At 34.0% G+C, this 19,780-nt stretch overlaps 1 long non-coding RNA gene across 1 annotated transcript; it reads left to right on the forward strand.

The window, feature by feature from the left end:
• The first annotated feature begins 1,071 nt into the window (after positions 1-1,071).
• LOC138716450 (uncharacterized) lies at positions 1,072-4,100 on the forward strand. Its single transcript, XR_011336669.1, has 2 exons — positions 1,072-1,514; positions 1,984-4,100. It is a non-coding gene; the product is annotated as an uncharacterized lncRNA (long non-coding RNA).
• The last annotated feature ends 15,680 nt before the right edge of the window (positions 4,101-19,780 follow it).

Below are 19,780 nucleotides of genomic sequence, written 5' to 3' on the forward strand. Positions count from 1 at the left end.
CCAGCACTTCTCCAATATATAACAGTGCTAACAATGAATGTTGAATAATTTGGACTTACCATGCTAACAGTCGTTGCTGAAAATGGCCCCCGTTTGACGTCACACACAACTGACATATTCTGATAAACGAATGAACACCACTATGAAGTTCCACATCATTGATAACCTCGATTTTTTCTCGTATATAGTCTTTTAGTTCATCTATGGAATGAGGATTTTTGCTATAAACCCACCTTTTAGTGTTCCCCATAAATAAAAGGCACAGGGTGTTAGATATAGGCTTCGTGGATTATTACTGTTTAGTCTTGTACTGAAAATATGCCTCAATTCCCTCATAGACACGACAGCTGTATGAGCAGTGGCGGAATCTTGTTGGAAATAAACTGACAATCGTTCTGCATAAGAACAGTACGTTTTATGCATTATTTTCGATTCTTCACCGAGCCTGTTTCTTTAAATCTTTTAGCGAGTCGTCTAATTATTTTGACAGAAGGCACAGGTCTGTTTGGAAACTTTATTCGAAATTTTCGTCTTGTTTTCGCACACGGCCTTCTCCCTTTTATGTACGTATTATACATATACACACGTTCACACAGTGAGAATTTGTTGCTATACATGAATACATTTTTTCAATGAATATAAATTATTCTAGAAAAATCACATTTAAAACACTAAGGAAGACATCCAATATAGCATCTAGGAATTCAATGCCTGATTGGAATAAGAGCCCATCCCATTTCCATAAATTTTGAAATCCTTGACATAAATCATTTCTCTTTATAAATATGTAAGTCGCACATTATTCCTTTGCATCGTTTTGCAATACAAACTTCCCAGAATTTGAACTACCTAACTCTTAAGAAGTAAATTGTAACAGTTGAACAACACTATAATACTCACTGTAACACAGGCCATTCGTTATTTCGTGGAACCAAATGCATGCATGTGCTGTAGATTGCAGCAAGAACATGATGGAGGTAAATGAGCTAGCTATCTTCAAGAGAAGGAAGCTTCCCAGTACAGTTTCTTCTTCCTGCTGTGATTGGTCGATTGTAACCATGGAGAAAATGAAGTTCGCTTATAACCGAGCAGTTTATCACATTCCTTGCAAAATTCTGCACTGAAACATATCTTAACCCCATGTTTCAAAATTTTGGAGAAAGTGCAGTTCGATTCTAGAAAGTGCAGTGATTTTCTATTTGTTTCAGATTCTAATTTCCCTATGGTTCATTGTCCATCAAACATCGAGCTTTCGAGACATGGCCGACAGATTCGACATTGCTCTAAGTTCGATGCATAGAATAATTAGAAGAGTGGCAATGTATTTGAGTAACTTGTCACCACAAGTCATTAGGTGGCCTACACAAAATGAGAAGGCCATAATTGCTGAACACTTCAGAAATAATGGATTTCCCAACATCATTGGAGCGATAGATGGGTGTCACATTAAAATTGACAAACCTGAACATGATGCGGATTCATACATCAACAGAAAAGGATTTTATTCAATACAGGTATGTAATTACAAATGCGGTTTTCCTGATAAAAAATCATATACCAGACTTTCATTTCAAAGTTACCCAATGTAAATAAGCCCATACTGTTTGTTTAAATTTAATTTAAACAAAAACCACGTCCATTTTGATATTGAGTAGAAAGTTCAAAACCATATAAACAATTGAATACTCTTTCAAATTTGTGTATAATAATGTAGAGGTGACATGAAATTTCAAAGGGATAAGGTGAAAACAAAAATGGAATTAGCACTGGTTTTAATCTTCCCCTCCCCCCCCCCCCCATATCTAAATTGATGTACGGGTATTCTTTGTTTAAATTAAATGCAATTCAAACAGTTATTTAGATTTGAAAATTTTGAAATGAAAGCTCTATAATATTCTTCTTTTATAACCAGTTACATTAGAGAGAGGCGTGAATGTTAAACTTAGTCTGCAGTTAGCCTAAAGGCCTACTTTCATTTTCCAGATGCAAGCTGTTGTGGACCACACGATGAAGTTCAAGGACGTGTTCATTGGATACCCAGGCTCTGTCCATGACAGCAGGGTTTTTAGAACTTCGCCTCTGGGACATAATTTGGAGGAAAAGTGTGGTCAGTATCATTTACTTGGGGATAGTGGATATCCCCTGAAAATGAACTTGTTAACTCCATTTAAAGATAGGGGGACACTGACACAAAACCAAATCAACTATAACGTGAAACTATAAAAAAATCGTTATATATTTGAACATTCCTTTGGTGTTTTGAAACAAAAATTCCGGCAGCTCTATCATATAAAGCTAAGAAATATTTTTCTCATCACGAACCTGATAAGAGCAGCTTGTGTTCTACACAATATTTCTATAAACGATGAATTCCCTGTAGGAGTAGACGAACTAGTATTAGAAAATGCATTACCTGCATTACAAGGTATACATATTGATAATGAGGAGGAAGATGACAGGGATGCAAAAAGAAATAGAGATAATATAGTAAATTTATTGAGGATTTAGTTCACAAACACTGTAGGAACACGAAATTAACCCATTAATGCCCAGATAAAAAAAGGAATTCAGAATCATATAATTTTATAATGTATAATTCATTACACCTTACTGATTGCAAATACAAAGAAATTACAATTTTGTCTCCTCCAGTGTAGTAGATATGACCTGTATGATATAACATATGCTGGGCAGTTACAGTGTCGGTTTCATACATATACTTAATAAGCCCCTACAATGTAAGAAAGGGATTTTGAACCAATATTTGAACAATATGTCCATGTCTAATCAGTTTAATTACTATTTTAGGTACTGAAACAACATCTTTTATTCACTTTTCTTCATTTTGTATGATATTTTCTGTAACATGTATCAGGATGAAGATCAACATTACATTTGCAAATTTAGCACATTTTCCGGAAAACCACATTGTAATTACATACCTGTATTGAATAAAATCCTTTTCTGTTTATGTATGAATCCGCATCATGTTCAGGTTTGTCAATTTTAATGTCACACCCATCTATCGCTCCAATGATATTGGGAAATCCATTATTTCTGAAGTGTTCAGCAGTTATGGCCTTCTCATTTTATGTAGGCCACCTAATTACTTGTGGTGACAAGTTACTCAAATATATTGCCACTCTTCTAATTATTCTATGCATCGAACTTAGAGCAATGTCGAATATTGTGTGTACAGCATTCACAAGTTGACTACTGATCCGTTGATACAGATTCTGAAAAGTGGCCAGTACCATTTCTTGGACCGTATTTGAAGTCGATAGAGTCCTCTCAATTTGACAAACAAGTCCACACCACCCATACACGCATTATACAATTTATAACTTCCAGTTATTGAATAATTATTTTACTCTTATCCTTAGTACCACCGTGAGTCTAAAGAAACTACATCTAGTGTTATTGCATTTGTTGCTATAATGACTTGTCATTCCATGGCCAGATTACCATATGTGTCTCTGATGGCTTAGCAAGTACCATGTAGCGGATTTTTTCAGATCCTTTAGAGCTGCCTTTTCAATTCCATCTGCTCTTATATTCGAAAGTATGTGATATTTACGTGTTGTAATGCATGTTTCCACGTATTCACATTTTTTTATGTTCTAGTGATATTTAATTTATTTCAAATTTTTGTTTTCATATTTTCCAATAATGGTATATCCATAATGTGATAAGTTGAGCTAATATAATAATAATTTTCCTTACTGTGTGTACCTAAAAATATTGTATTCATTGTATGCTTTGTACTGCACTATTTTATTATTATTATTATTATTATTATTATTATTATTATTATCAATAATTGTCTATTTTTTATACTTTGTACGTCTCATTTATTTTGACCTGCTGTTCACATTTTATTATGTTTTTTCCTACTTTCTGTATGTTATATATTATGTCTGATTTCTACTTACTTGTTGTTTACATTTTATTATTATCTTATTCAGTTTTGTGTGTAAAATTGTAATGTACTTTGTAAACTTGTAGTGTTTTTTGTAATGCTGTTTGACTCCTGGTTGAGTGTAAGAGAAGGCCGTATGGCCTTAACTCTGCCAGGTTAAATAAACCATTATTATTACTTACCTACTGGATTTTTAAGGAACCTGGAGGTTCATTGCCGCCCTCACATAAGCCCGCCATTGGTCCCTATCCTGAGCAAGATTAATCCAGTCTCTACCATCATATCCCACCTCCCTCAAAGCCATTTTAATGTTATCCTCCCATCTACGTCTCGGCCTCCCCAAAAGTATTTTTCCCTCCGGCCTCCCAACTAACTAATATGCATTTCTGGATTCACCCATATGTGCTACATGCCCTGCCCATCTCAAACATCTGGATTTAATGTTCCTAATTATGTCAGGTGAAGAATACAATGTGTGCAGCTCTGCATTGTGTAACTTTCTCCATTCTCCTGTAACTTCATCCCTCTTAGCCCCAAACATTTTCTTAAGAAACTTATTCTCAAACACCCTTAATCTCTGTTCCTCTCTCAAAGTGAGAGTCCAAGTTTCACAGCCATACAGAACAACTGGTAATATAACTGTTTCATAAATTCTAATGTTCAGATTTTTTTACAGCAGACTAGATGACAAAAGCTTCTCAACCGAATAATAACAGGCATTTCCCATATTTATTCTGCGTTTAATTTCCTCCAGAGTGTCATTTATACAGCAATGAGAAGTAATCAGTTTTCTTTAAACTGTTATTGCCTAAAGTTTGTAAGCTGCTTTTGAATCAATGAGGTTTATGGCTTTGGAAAAGTTATTTATTATTTGCAGTAGATTTTTTAGGATAGTGAATACAGCTTCAACTTCTGTATTACACGAAATAAATATGCATTTTATATTTTTATTATTTATTTTATTGTTTCCTCTGCATCTATAAAACTCCTAGTTGAAGACTGGACATAAGAAGGGTGTCAGTGGCAATATCTTTGAAAATTAGTTTTTCCAAAAAAGAGTTATGTCCCTGGCTCAACCCAGTAAAAAAAGAGGATAAGTTCCACTGTAATGTTATTTAGAACATAGCGTCTCTCCTAGATGTGTATAACTGCGGAAGGAAGCCCTGTTTTCTAGAGTTTTTCTCTTTGGCACTTGCACCCTTTTTTATATACAGTCTTAAATTATCGAATGCTCAATACATCAAACATCTCAGTCTCGTGGATAAAAATGTAACATTTCAGGTACATAACTTTTTAAATATCCAAAACAAAAATAATCCTATCAAGAAATAACACATTAAAACTAACGAAGCCATAGCATCAGTCTGTAAAACCCTATTCATATGTTAATCTATAACCCAATCAGATGTATCTTTAGCGGTAATTAACGGACATGACTCTCACAGAAGGAATCTTGTTGCATGTTGTTACAAGGTCTCATATTTCTATGATTGTGGTTGATTTTATGTAACAGTATATTACCTAGAGTCAGATTGAAGTCCGAAAATAATGAGTTTATACTCAGAAGTTTGATTTATTAACTACTTAAGTTTGAATATTTTTCTGTTTGGGAACAAACGTGACTGATAAAGGTAATGTATGTGAGACTTCATTGGTTTCTTGAAAACCTAAATCTACTTATCTCAGGTCAGGCAGGCAGGATTTAGACTATATCAGCCCACAGCTCAAAAAACAATTAAGCTTAAATGAATTTAAAGACAGATTAGATAAACACAGAACAGTACTGGCCATCTTTGTACATTTAGAATTGCCTGTGATCCAACATGGCAAATGAAGCTGTTACACAAAATTCATAAAATGAGTATTAATAATAACAGGCTAAAAATAGTGTTATAAATTTTTAATTGGAAGTTTCCTAGTACCCGGTACTCGTTACATAAGCTGTTGTTTTCTAATGCCAGGCATTTGACAAGTCATATGACCACTTGCACTCCAATATTTTTCAAAGATATTGTCATGGTTAGCCACTGACGCACAGATTTTGAGATGTTCTGAATCCATTTCTTGATTTGAGTTGCACAATGGACAGTTAGGAGACTGATATATTCCAATTCTATGCAGATGCTTGGCCAAAGTCATGGCCTGTTGCCAATCTAAAATCGGGAATCAACTGTGGATTATGATGCAGGGAGTTCCATTTTTCCCTTGAGATTGTGTTATCAAATTTTGTTTGTTGAAATCTAAGTCTACATAAGCTGTTAAGTCAGCCATTGTTGTATAATCATAAAAGATGTATATTTCCATGTACCAAAAATATATTACAAACTGACTCACAATCACATCTAGTAACACACTATTAAAATTCTTTACAGAAAGGAACCACTGTGTAAACACAAAGACAATATATGTAACGAGTACTGGGTACTAGAAAAGTACCGTTTAATTAAACGATTTTCAGGTGCTAGATATGAGGAAACATTATCAAAATGTAAACAATCAAAACGAGGTCTCCCTCAAGGTTCTGTCTCGCACACTACCCTATTTAAACTGATGTTCAAGCAGCGAAACTTGTTGCCTGACGCAACAGGTTTGCTGATACTTTACTATAGCTACGGGTTTACTTGCACATGAGTACTCATGGACAGCAGTGAAGAGGGATAGGTAGAGACTACAGACTTTCGCATAATGACAAGTAGAATGAATATAGTAATTTCTGGTAATGTTGGGCAGTCGGTAGGCAAATTAATTAACCATTTCAGTTTTGACTTCAAGACTGAAATAAAAGTTAATTGAACATGTCTGTAAACTGGTGATTCAGAAAACTGAAAAATACGAGTTACATGATTCATATTCCTTGTTTGGAAATCTAAATGGATTATTCAACCCAGCAAATATTGTACAGATGAATGTTACTCACAGGAATGATTACGATAATGTTACTTCAAGCATATAAAAAGTACTCATGGCAGTGTAGCATTTGTTACTCAGAAATAAATAGTAGTACTCGTGGCAGTGTAACATTTGTTACTTTGAAATAAATACTTATGAACAATCATCCAACACTTGCAATGTTAAAGTTGACGTGATTGAGGCATTACAAGCTCTCATGTTGAATTACCCTGAATTAACATCTGCTGTATTGAAATGTGTCCTTGTGGATCTGTTGACGCAGAAAGGTTTTTCTCACAGCATAATTTAAATGTTAGTGACTGTAGGCGCAGAATGAAATAAAATAATATCACTTGTACTATGCTTTCATTCATGTAAAATTGCTTTCCAACTTATACGAAATTATTATGATTATTTGACAACTAATTAGCGATAAAACGCTAAATGCTATATAGCCTATTTATCACAATTTTTTTTTTCGAAATTAATGCGAAATTCCGTGATCTCAAATCAATGGAGTTACTCGCCAACTGCAACACAAAGTAAGTAAACAGCAAACAAATAAAAAAATACATACAAAAGTGACTAACTTATGCAAAAAAAAACAAACAAACAAACAAACAAGGAACATGAACATCACTATCCTAAATAACAATCAAACAATCATAGTCACAATTCTCTTAAGGGTGATATCATAAAATTCAGTATATTATTACAAAATTTATGTGTTTCACGTTGAATCAAAATTGGTAAAGGAGAATTATCACCACGGATACAGTCAACCTTTCCTATTTTTTCATTATGAACAGCAATAAATTTTGCAGTAATATATTGAATTAGATGATATCACCCCTGGGAGAATTGTGACTCTGTTTACCACAATTAAACTTTTAACATTACAAAAACCCTTAAGAAATAGGCCTACATACAAAAGCAAAATGGAAACTTAACTTCATTAATAGGTACCATATTTTGTTATTAATTGAAGTGTGTGATCCCAAAACACGGTAAGTAAATTTTTAAGGAAGGATTGGGCTTGTTTATGTAATCCACTGGTCTCAGCGAGTTTTCAAGCGACATGCACAATAACACAAACTACAGGACAATGACTGGAAGAAACACGCTTAAAATATGATGGAGGTCTCAAATATAATCATATTATCTATAAATCATAAAAATGGCTCAATCTATTGGGCGACTTTTGGGATTACGCCCTTCATTTGCACATTCACAAAGCAGAAGGTTTCCTATGGCACGTGACACTGAAGTTTTTAACGAAAAAAGTGGGGAAAATGGTTCAATTTTCAGAGGGAAAGTAGTTTGGAATGTGAAGAATTCAACGTCAGTTTACTTGAAACAGTATCAGAAAATTGCAAAGAATTGAAAAAATTTAAGTTAGAAACTTCAGTGTTGCATGCTATAGAAAAGCCAAATTGACTTTAAAATCTGTCCCTTTCATCAACAGGTAGCCAAGAAACAGAGAAGACGTTATTCGTCGTTCTGAGCCACACTGTCATTTAGCAATTGCCTTTCCAACAGCTGAACTTTCCTTTCCAACAACGCGATTTTCCTTTCTTCTTGTTCAAGTCGCTTCCTTTGGTATTCTAGTCTATCAATCCTCATTTGTTCCACAACACTACTCTTCCTTTTCTTCCTAGTTGTCATGTGGCCCCGCCCAGTATTGTTCTCTACGGTCGCTACTTCTGGTGTTTTTGCTAATTCTTCTTCCAATGGCACTACTGTTTCTGACGATAACAATACTTCTGGCCGTATATTCCTTTTCTGTCCGTATAGTTCATCCATTTCTTCTGCATATGCAAAGAACTTTCTCCCATTTCCTGTTGAATTTTTCCCATCCACATATTTCTTGTAGTTTCTCTCCAGAACTCTCCATCTGTTTTCGCAATTGTCTGTAATTTTCTTTTTCAGTACTTCACTAAGTTCCTTCGCGATATATTTCCACATCTGCTTAATTGTTCTCAATTTCATCGTTCCCACTTCCTTTCTGTACCTTTTGTAAAGATCTATCAGCATTTTTGTGCTGTTGATGTCCCACGACATGGAACGGTATCTGCACTCGTTGTTCCCTCATGTAGAACGAGGAATTCACTTAAATCTGAAATAAATAGCATCAACGCTTGCCTTTATTACTCTGTTAATTGTATTCCACATATTGTTTTTACAGTATAATCATAAAAGAAAAGGTTACGAGATATCATAACGTATTTCTGCCATTGTACGAAAAGCTCAATTTGTAAGCAATTTCATTTGATTTGTATAGTTTAGTTTTAAATGCTAATTGCTGCTTCATTGTTATTTAATATTGTAAGATTACCTAAGTAGTTTACTCTTAATCTTTATTGTTGTTGGGTAAACTTCGAAAACAAAACAAAATAAATAAGTCACGTGGCGATACAAACTACGGCCTATCTTTTAAATTATAATACTAAAGTGTAATATACATAGTTATGATATTCAAGTATTAGGAATATTGTATTATTTAAGATTCAAATACTGAATAAATTCTTACCATCCATATCAATATTCATTACAGACAATTATCCAAACAAATTCGGTTTAATTCCAATCTGCCGCCCAAGGTGCAAGTACGTTTAATATTATTAAGGATCTTCCATGCACATACGTGTTCATCATATTATCACAGTCTATTATATACAGTCGCGAAGCTTGGGGTGTTTTTTGCAAATCTCGTGATAAAGCGCTCCAAGTGGTTAGCAACTAGAAACAATAGACTGTCCATGGTCGACTTTGGACTGTGTCGTATTTCTATCGAGTGCTAGCTCGTTGCGTATTTCACATTGATGCTTGTGAAATGTTCGTTATTGCTTGTAATGAAAATGTTAATGGCTAAAATATAATAATTTGAATAATAATAATATGGGACAAGGAGGAGACGTTTCTAGTGCTATAAATTGTAGCAACAGTAAGAGAAAGAGGCCAGAGTTATCCTTTTTCCGATTTCCGAAAGATTCAGAAAGGCTCCTAGGTTTCCACAAAACTCTTAATTTTGAAGTTCTTTGTGACTGTTAGAAGACATTATATCCTTAAATTTCACAATGAAATGTTTCAGTCTAACCGAAAGGACATTACATACCGGTTAAAGTTCTGTCACTTAGGCTGCTAAATTTCCAGAGAAATAAAGGTTAGGTCTATCTTTTTTTTTTTTTTTCAGAGGATATATTTTTAATTGTAGCTATTAATTTTGTTATTATTTTTATGTGTTATTTTACTAAAGACGTAGAAAAATTAAGTTTGTTTTAATGAAATTTATTGATCATGTTTTATTTTCAATTCTGGTGGGATTATTATTGCTTAGGCCTACTTTTTTATTTTTTCAAAGGACATGTCTTTAATTATAGCTGTTAATTTTGTTATTTTTATTTGTTGCTTTACTACAGACGTAGAAAAAGTCCGTTACAATAAAATTAATTGATCACGTTTTATTTCCAACTCTGGTGTGATTATTATTGCTTAACCTCATCCCACTTTGTTAACTACGTAAGCTTACACTACAAGTACCGGTACACGTAAGTTACTCCATTAATTCATATTTCCATTATTATTGTTGTAAAGGGAAATGCAAATTAATATTTATTGGTTTCATAGTTAATTATCGCTATAATCTTGAATGAGTGAAGCTATTATAGTAAATTTCAGTTCGTTTTGCACAAACAAAAATTATATTAACTTATTTCTTGCAGGTATCTTCGAGTTTATGGTGGAATTTAATATACTTAATTAAAATAATAAATTAACTTTATGCATTTAATATTTCAATAATGGAAGGAAGGTGTTAATTTTTCCAAAAGAACACAACGAAAGTGTTTGTCATCTGCTAGGCGAGAGATCTGCGATGATGAGGCGATAGTAGCGATCCTAGTGGTGGGCAAATACCCATGTTTGCATTTTTACTACATATTGAGCTACGCGACTGTATATAGTAGACTGTGATATTATTAAGGAGGCCGTACTCAGTCAAAGATGCTAATAGTTATTGGTGGTGGTGGTGGTTAGAGTATCTCTGGATTTAGTACAAAACGATCCGTAAAAGCGTTCCAACAGCGACCAGTCCAGTTTCAATCCCTATGCTGATGCTGAACTAGCGCATGCGCATAAGATAGTACAGGAACCGTACATGAACTAATCCATGAAACTGCTTGTTGGAACGAACCTATTAGCAGACTGTTATTTGTTTAATAAATCGTGGTAAAATATAAACCTCTTTTTCCTCAAGAATGTTATGCCCTTATGGACGGACCACCCCTGCTTGGTTTCTGTATTGAAAAATAAATAAAACCTGTAGCTTTTTTTTTTTTCTGGATTATTTAGTTTTGCTTACCTATTAAATACATTGCCACAAAAAGTTGTTGTGCATTACTTTTGGATCCTCCCTCGTATATACATATTAATTGTTTATCTCATCAATTACTGAAAATGGCCCATCATAAAAATTTAAGTAATAAAAACATTAATGTATTATGTACATAATATGTGGCAATAATATGTTTCACGTGCATTTATCCAATATAGTTTACATTCAAAAATAAATAATTTATTGAAACCATCAATAGAGTTATTCTTCTCTATGTTAATATTATATTATATAAATTCATTGCCGCTGTTATTTTAATTTTTATTTCCTATTTTATTTTATTTCATTTTTTATATTCCTCTTGTATTAATATAGGTGTATTATATTATATAATTTCACTGTAGCTGTAATTTTAATTTTAGTTCCTATTTTATTTTATTTTATATGTTCTCTTCTATGCCTATTAATAATATATCTGAACTGCGACCGAACACGAGCGCTGCTCATTTGGTCCTCAAATTTTGTTAATATTACTGTATCTCCTTTTTTATATTGATTGTATTATTTTATTTCTATTTCTATTGTTGTAATTATATTCTGTATTCTGTATATTTAAATTTAAATAATAATAAATAAAGTTATAATCTCACTGCAAGCACTGACACTCTGAAGTTTAAGATCGTCCGAGATTTATTAACTTTTAAGGTCACTTTTGCTTAAGCGTTTGAAATACTTTATGTAAAAGTAAGGATATTATCTTCGTTATTTTCAGCTGTTTTTAGGTCATCAACATGCGTCCCTTATTAACCCAGATAAGACTGAATTATTTCCTGTTTAAAAAATACGATTTTTTAGTATGAATTATTTAATTGTAATTGATATAACATAACAAAGCTGTTTTTAAATTTTTTATGTTGATAGTATCCGAGATTTTCAGTGTTCTATATATAGGACGTCAGTCATATCTCCATACAAAAACATTATATGACATAAGTCTTTTAGCACTAATATATATAAATTGTTTAGCTTAACAATACATCAAATTAACACAAAATTATAACATCACTCACACACAATAAGATTATTGTATTTTTCGACGATGTGTATGGTATGTGATACGTGATAAGGCATTTTACATGTACACCAACATCACACTTCATACATATTATTGATGTCTTTGTGTGACACTGTCTGCATCGAGTTTGTTTTTCTTGAGATACCACAAAATGATTACTTCCATCAAGCCTTGAATATTTTTGCTCAGTCTTAGATGAGATGGTCTACCGCAGTGGTCGTCAGCATTCGCTGAAATGGGTAAGGGTAAGTGCAGCAGGATTAGCTAGAGAGCATACCCGCCAGCAGCCAAAAATGCACCTGCGGGTAAAAGACGATAGCCCAAGAGTGCAGTGAGTTGTTGACCGCTGGTCTACCGCTTGACTGTACATGTCGAGCAGTGGATTCGACAACAGATAAGATAAGACGTTTGCGAAATGCAAGATGATCGAGTTTTTCGTTGGAGTTTATCTTGTATAGCTGCCATGCATTTTGTTCTGCTACGTCAATGCAGACTAAAGTACGTACCATTTCTTGCTTCTAATAGATGCTTTGTACAGATTGATGTTTTGGTCCACCCATATTTTTGTTGTACTAATATATGATATTGGGCCATTTCACTGTTATTTTCTTTTTAAAATTTCTAGAGTATCTTGAAACTGTGTGCACGGAAATTGAAAAATATAGTATTTCCCTGCTGTATGTCAACTTCTTCCCAATTGAAATTTATTACTCTTTCTCTTCATCTGTATATCGGTTGCTGAATCACTAGTATTTCTACTCCATTCTCACCATCGCCTTTACTATATTCATCATCACCATTATGACTTTTGTCATCATAATCATCCATTCCCTCTTCTTGTGTGTTGAGGGTTACTTCCGTCTCAGCTCGCAACTGACTACCAGGCATATTGTCAATTGTAAGGTTATTTTTATCACTAGAATCCTCATCAGTTACGTTACCACACGCATTTTTTGGTGATAAAATGGTGATGGAAATGTTGTTGCACTCAGGTATAGCAACTTGGTCGTCCTGAATCATTTGTAAGGCTTCATTTAGTGAAACCCCCTATAATAACATGAGTACCATCAGTCTCACGAAATGTCCCCTCTTATGACTGACGTACTACATGTAGTACGCCTAACTTTACCATGATATGGCAGAACACTAAATAAAAAATTGAATCTAATTAAGAATTATTATATACGAAGTACATCATATGAGTATGCCCTATCAATATCAAAAGCATTATATCTATAGCATGTGATATATACCGACTTCGAGAACAACATGTTCTGCTCCACAGCCATGACTCACACAAATATGTTAACAACAATAACTATGACAGACTGAACATAATAAAAAAAAATTGGAGGCAATTTATAACACATAAGGATTATGGTATCATGATTGTCTACTATGAAAATGTTACAAAACAATGTTAAAAAAATAAAACGTCCGGTGTCCTATATTTAGAACGTCAGTTTTATCTGGGTTAATAAAAAAACCTGAGGTATACCCAAAATTCCCCTGTTCTCTGCGTAAAAATTCCTTGTCTTACAGTACATTAACATTAACTATTCAAACAAGAAGATGCCTCCAATAAATAATTTATCACCATATTAAGTCAAAACAAGTAAAAAACTGACCCTGGTTTACTATCTACAGTGACGGGCAGAAGTATAAGCACAGAGGAACCACAAACATTAACTTTATGCTAACGTTATATGTAGCAAAAAATTGTGCTGTTACGATACTAGTACTTCACCCTTTTGTTGTGCAAGATACTACATACAGAGAAAACGAACTGAAAACACCTACGCAAATAGTACAGTAGCGTGCAAATTACTTATGCAAAAACACTCAAACGGGATAAAAAAAAAACGATCTAAGACATACCTCAGTAATCTATGTGGCCTCCCTTCTTCCTAATAATAGCTCTGAGACGATTTGGCATGGATTCCACTAATTTCCCACAAATATTCTTCATTTCTTCATCGCGAAACCATACACCAATGAAGGCAGAAATCATCTTCTCCTTTGTAGAACAATCCATTTTTTGCATTCTTCTTTTGCAAATTGACCACAAGTTCTCAATGGGGTTGATGTCGGGTGAGTTGCCTGGCCAGGGGAGTACCTGAATATTCTTCTTGTTGAAGAATTCTGTAGTTTTTCGAGACGTATGGCATGGTGCCAGGTCTTGTTGGAACACACCTCTGCCATCCGGAAATGATTTTTGCAGCTGGGGTACGATCTGGTTTCCAATAAGTGAATATATTTGTCAGAATTCATCATTCCCTTGATAGGTATTAATGCTCCAGGCCCTTCATGTGTAAAACAACCCCAAAACACAGTGGCGTATACTGGTTAAAGGGTTTGGGCTACCGCTGACCCTGTTATTACACAAAATATATCTAACAATTACTTTAATTTTAATTACTATGGTAAAACTAATAATACAAAATTATTACATTATGTTATATTATAAACTTTTTCTTTTGTAATTTCCTTGGGCTACCGCCGGTAGCCCCGGTAGCCCGCAAAATACGCCCCTGCCAAAACATTACTTTAGGGGGGTTTTTGGGTGCTTGTTGGAGATGAGCTGCTGTTACTTTTTCGGATCCTTTCCGTACATACTCACGGGTTAAGTCGACAGCAGTTAGTCTAGGATTTAATTTACTTTTCCTGACAATTAAACGATCATCTGCAGGTGAAGTCTTCCTTTTCCGGCCACAGTGGGGTGTGATGGATCCAGTCTCCCTGTATCGTTTTATGATCGAATTAACAGTAGCCAAACCGATGTGACATTGTGCAGCAATTTGCCTCTGTGTCATAGAAGAATGCTCTGCTAATGTTATAATTTTAGACCATTTTCGTGGAATGTACACAGGATTGCAGTATTAAGTCTTCAACACAACTGAAATGTTTATATGTACAACACGACAGGCAAAATGTCACATATTTTGAAAAAAATAAAGACAGACCTTCAACAATGGAATTACACGTACTACAGATGTCAATTAAAGCGGTATGAGCAGCTGTGAGGCCAACAATGACAGAAAATGTAAAAATATGTCGTGTTCGGATTAATTTGCACGCTACTGTAGATCTACATTAAAACATCTGTTACCGACGCTTTATGATGGGACACAAATATAGGCACAGCATACTAAATCCAGGAAAGAGGCATCAGTAAGTCATAGATGTTGTGGAAAACACACCATGCAAGTTATTACTGCATAAAGAAAGAAGGAAATGAAGGGAAAGGAGTTGATAATTAAGGAAAGCGAAATTATATTGAACCTATATAAACAACAAAAATGTTACAGACCCTGCTCTAAAGTAAGAGCAATAATAAGGAATTTCAACAAAACAAAAAAGAGATTCAAAACCTACATCAACATATAAACAAAATACACACAACGATACACTACACATTAGAAATTGAAAACAGCAAATCCATAAATTGCCTAGATATCACAATAACAAAAATTGACAACAAACACACATTCAAAAGCTAAGGAAAACCCACAACAACAACAACAATAACACACATACACAACACAAACAAGCTGCATTCCAGACTACTCAATATACCAATGAGCAGACAAAACTGCAAAGAAGAGCCAAACACAATCAGATACGTAGCACAAGAAAATGGATACAACCCTAACATAATAGACAACATAATAATAAAGACAAAACAGAATTACAAAAAACATAGGAATATGACACAAACACAAGAACACAAAAAATACATCACACTAACATACGAAAACAAAAAGACATATAAGATTGTATCCTCATCCAGGAAATTAAATTACAACATTGCATACAGAACAAAAAACACTCTACAAAAGCATCTCAACACACAAACAACACAAACAAGCAAACAAACAAACACAACCACACAGGCGTATACAAACTCAAATCCAACATCTGCAACAACTTCTACATAGGACAGACAGGCAGATCATTTCAAATACGTTACTAAGAACACATCACAGCCATAACAAAATTACAAAACACTTCCACATATGCAGAACTCATCACAAATGCTAACCACACCAACAGAGACATCAACACAGACATGGAAATACTACACATCCAACCAAAAAGCCAGAAACTAAACACACTAGAACATTATGAAATATACAGACACACAAAAACACACCCCAATGAAATTCTCAACACACAACTCAATTTCAGAACACACACACTCTTTGACTCTACATTACACCACACGAACACAACCTCACAGGAAACAAAACAAGAGGCGCCAAGACCAACAACGATCAATTCTGAGGATGATCCATAAAAGGTCGAAACATGTAAACCAGGTAGGATAGAATTTAACACAAGAAAGTCATATAATACATATGCCGAAGTGATACAGTGTTAAAAGTTGTGTAATCAAGATGCCTAGCTTTGTTTTGTTTTCGTATCTTCACTGAACAGCAGACCTGAACTAATCCCCATTTCATTTTGGTTGAGAGGTCTTTCCCCTCTACTCACACACTCTACCATCAGTGAACGAGAAGATGCTACTTCCATTTCACAAAAGTTCGACTAATTGACTTTCAACAGAGACAACTTTCATTATTTAAAATTTGTACCAGTAATCTGTATTTCGGTAGTCTACACTAAGCGTTTGTATTTCATTTTTATTGCTGTTCAAATCAACTGTAGGCTGACCAGAATTTTTATGGTCCAGCAGGGGACATCGGCAACTTAAAAAAAAAAAAACGATGCTTATCTAGTCACTCTCTATTGAAATGTTGCAGAAAATACATGTAACAGTAGATATAATGATAGAATTTTGCACACTAAATGTGTAGAGTATCTTAACTTTTTGAAATAAAGGCATAAATATACGTAACTCCTATACATAATTATAGTCACTAAGAATTAAATTTCAGAATGACGCATACATGGAAGACTTCCACAAAATATTGTACACACTGAACTCTAACACACACATTTTACAAGTACTTGTCTGAAGAATGTATATTTTTAAGGATCTGTTCGTTCCCATACAGCTTCACACTAAGTACTTCACATGAGAAATGAAATTTTGTTTTCACTTGTAACAAAGCTTTAACTGTTTCAATTCTCATTCTTGACTTTTCATCAGTCCAGATTGAGTTCATTGTGGAAAAAAGTGTTTCAAGTGATGAATTATTGACTGAAAGGCCCATAATTAATGATACTATTTTGAGAAGATTTTCAAATGGAATGGATTTTTTTTTTTAATGTTCAAAAAGATAATACCACCTTTCACCTATTGGTTTGTCACAAAATGAACTACGTAAAAATGGACGCAGTTCTAACGCTTCCGTGCAATGAAAATGAAGACTAATATCCTATGTTCTTCTCAAAGAGTGCAGAATATCTAATACTGTGCTCGCTGGTTCTTCTGTCTCATACTGAGAACAGTTCAGAAATGTGCATGACTCACAGCAGTTTCAACACGATACTTAAATATTTACGTGTAAAATGTTATTGAAACAAAATTAAAACTTCTGGGGACAAAATTAATTTCCGGGGACAAAAATGGGGACTTTTCTCCCCGGGGACAGCAGCTCGAAACCAGAGACTGTCCCCAGAAATCAGGGACGTCTGGTCAGCCTAATCAACCGGCACATTAAAAAGCTACTGACAGCAGAAGATAATGTTTTCTTTACTGCTAGTTACTACTCTATGGCATATAGAAAGGGACAGTCTGCACTGTGTCGCTCCCCCCTCAATTCATAATACAAGCTAACATTCCTTAATTCAATTAATTATTAATTGTGTAATCAAGATATATAATTAATTATTAGTTGAAAATATTGTAAGAACGGCACTAAAATATACTTAAACATGTAATTGTCAAACATCTGTATGGCTGTATTTTATATTTACTCATGTATTTTATTTAATATTTTATTTTCTCGTGTGTACCACTGGAGGGGAGCAGGTATAAGAGGTATCATCTACCATCTCTGTCGCTGACTGACTCAGAGCAAGTAGAAGGGGAAAGAAATGGCTTGGCATCCTCTCAACTTGTATGAAATGTTGTTTAAGTAGTGTTGGATGGTGTCAAGCAATACTCCATACATACCTACACTGTTGTGGATTACTTGGAGACTTTAGGTAACCAAACGCAGGACTCTACTGTTAATATAATATGTAGGTACAATTCAGTCAGAACCACAATCAGAGATATATTAGACTTTATTATAATTGACACACTGGATCTTGCTGTCAACGATTATTGATACAAGTATCGCCCTTTCTTTCTTGCCGCAGGAAATAGACATACTGCGCTATTTTTTTCTTAAGCTGATGACCAATAAATTTAACAATAATAGGAAAAGAAAAATGAATTGGTTGGGTCACTGGCTGAGAAGAAACTGTCTGCTGGAGTATGCACTGGAAAATGTGGTCAGTGAGAGAAGAGCTTGGGACAGAACATGATAACAGATCAGAGGCGACATTAAGATATACAGATCATATGAAGATACAATGAGAAAGGCAGAAAATAGGAACAGTTGGAGAATACTGGGTTTGCAGTGAAAGATCTGCCCTTGGACAGAAAACTGTGAATGAATGAATGAATGAATGAATGAATGAATGAATGAATGAATGAATGGACTTTATAGACCAAGCATTGCAGCATTGTGGAGAATTTTCTACCAATGTAAAAAATAACAATCTAACCGTAATTCTTACTCCAACTCCCTAAATATTTCAATCATTTAAAGGTGTTAACTGAGGTTGGTTTAATTTCTAGTGGTTTGTAGCAGTGACTTGTGTTGTGAAAAATTGGAGAAGTGGGGAAAATTTAAGACTGGCACAAAAAGCAAAGCAAAGCGTATGCCATAAATGCTAAATTTACAGAATTTATTACTACACAAATATGACATAAAATAATGATATGTTAATTATCATTAAAACGCATACGCTAGGATTACATATTTCTGGTAAAAGTAGAAAATTGGCGACATTGGGCTACAATAACAACAAGATAGGTAAAATGAACCCTGCAGTTATTGCTTTCATGGAAGTGTGAGAAATGTATCGATGTAAAGTAAGTGATCATAGCTACTTACTGAACTGTTTCATCGTTGATTTAGAGTAGGTTACATTATATTAGCTTACTTAAGTTGATTGTTATTATAAATTTAAATCTAGTTTTGAAGTTGTATATATTTAAAGTTGTTTCTTTTTCTTTTCGCAATTTTTTTGTATTTTGAATTTACTTGCAAAAATTGGGAGTTTTCAGATTCTTTCCTTGAGCTTTTTCAACATTTAATGCTTTCCGCTCAATTTCCTAAATGTTTAAATTGTTTTGGATGTTTTATATCAAAAGGAGAGAAGTAATACGTACTTATAGAGATTTACCGATTTTTTGGGAGACAACATATTTTTTTATTTAAAATAGTGGTCTTTGAAGTATTTTTGTATTTGTATTTGAAACATAAGATGCTAGTATTTTTTCCAGGAGGAGCTCACTACAGGAAGAAACTTGGCTATGAAATCAAATTAATAATAATCCGTGGCGCTACAGCCCATGAAGGTACGCATACCTATATGGACTGGC

Source organism: Periplaneta americana, chromosome 16 (assembly GCF_040183065.1).
Source record: "Periplaneta americana isolate PAMFEO1 chromosome 16, P.americana_PAMFEO1_priV1, whole genome shotgun sequence".
NCBI lineage: Eukaryota > Metazoa > Arthropoda > Insecta > Blattodea > Blattidae > Periplaneta > Periplaneta americana.